We start from the raw sequence: 1459 nt of genomic DNA, 5'->3' as shown, positions 1-1459 counted from the left end.
AATGTTTGGCAAGGCCTTTTCTAAATTTTTGGAATTTCGGAGTATTCCGATTTTTAAAGTTTTGGAAGATTCCGATTTTTTAAACTTTGGAATTTTGGAGTTTCCTGGTTTTTAGAAATTTGGAATTTCGGAATATTCCGATTATTGAAAAAATTTTTAACACTCAAATTTAAAAATTGTAATTCACAAAAACTATTGAAAAATTGACGAAACAATTTCGAAAACGCAAAAATTAAAGTGATTCTGCTGGAGACCGGAAAGCAAAACTTTTACGCCTCTTTTGACATACCGTAGTCCAAAATTTATAATTCCTAAAAAAAATCTTCGGGAATATTCCGATCAGAATTTCCTAGATTTTCGGAGTTCCGAATTCTGTTCCATACATCCCTGGGACCTGAGAAAGAGTGAAGACGTGAAAAAAATAAAGTCCCGTTTATGAGCTTGAAATACAGTACTAAAAGTAACTCGCTGTTTTTACGATTTTTCCACGTGGCCAGGAGCATGATGACATCGAAAGAAAGGCAGCAGAGTTGGAATGCAAAAATACACCACAAAACAATCTGATTTACAATGGACATCTCTTGAAAACTGATATTTCTATCCGATTCTCGAGAGAAAAAATCCATTGAGTTTCCAGAGATTTTGGAGGGTGCTACTCCATCTGCTCAATCCAGGAAGAAATGGCAGAAGTGAATATTGGGTCCGCCTTCACGGGATCGCGTGTAAACCGTTATCGGATTGGAAATTGGAGGAAGGAGTGGGTCTGCCTCATAAAAAGTATAAGGAAAAAAACATTTATTAGGTGTATAATTTCTCTTCTCCAGAAATTTAATTAAAACCAGGTATACGGTAGTATGGGGCGGAGCCAAGTTTTGGATAGCTAATCAAAGGATACTGTAAGTTTTTGAAACCACAAGAGCATAGGGAAAAGAGAACGAAGTTTGGCGGCAAACTACCGGAATAGTTTGATAGAGAAAACAACAACGTAATAGTTGATTTCTAGAGAGCAATCAGCAATCATTAGTTGATAAACATCCAGATAGGAAAACATAACTCTAAAAATCATTGGTGGCCTAAATCAGCTGTTCAAAGAGAGGACGGAAAATAAAGTATTCTTCAAAGTTGTGTTTATGTTTACCATTGAATTTATCCGAAAATTTAAAAGTGGTTCGTTGAAATGAGTTTTTTTAGTGCGTAACTTACAAGTGGAAACGGTTGGAACTTATGAGTTTCATTTTTGCATACTTTTAGTAATAACACCATTTTTGAAATTTTTGAAATGCTTGATTTTTGAGAGGAGCACTGTAGTAAATTTGAAAAATTGGATTCTATTATCCTTGTCAGAGAAAAAAAGGTCGAGTCGAAGTGTATGCGATGTTTGTAAACAAATATCTGCAAGCGTAAACAACCGGAAACAGTTGAAACGAGTGCGACAGTAACCCGGCGGGAAAATGCTAAA

The sequence above is a fragment of the Caenorhabditis briggsae genome (genome assembly GCF_000004555.2).
Source record: "Caenorhabditis briggsae complete genome, chrX, whole genome shotgun sequence".
NCBI lineage: Eukaryota > Metazoa > Nematoda > Chromadorea > Rhabditida > Rhabditidae > Caenorhabditis > Caenorhabditis briggsae.
The sequence above is the reverse complement of the archived record's forward strand: the minus strand, read 5'-3'. Positions refer to the sequence as shown.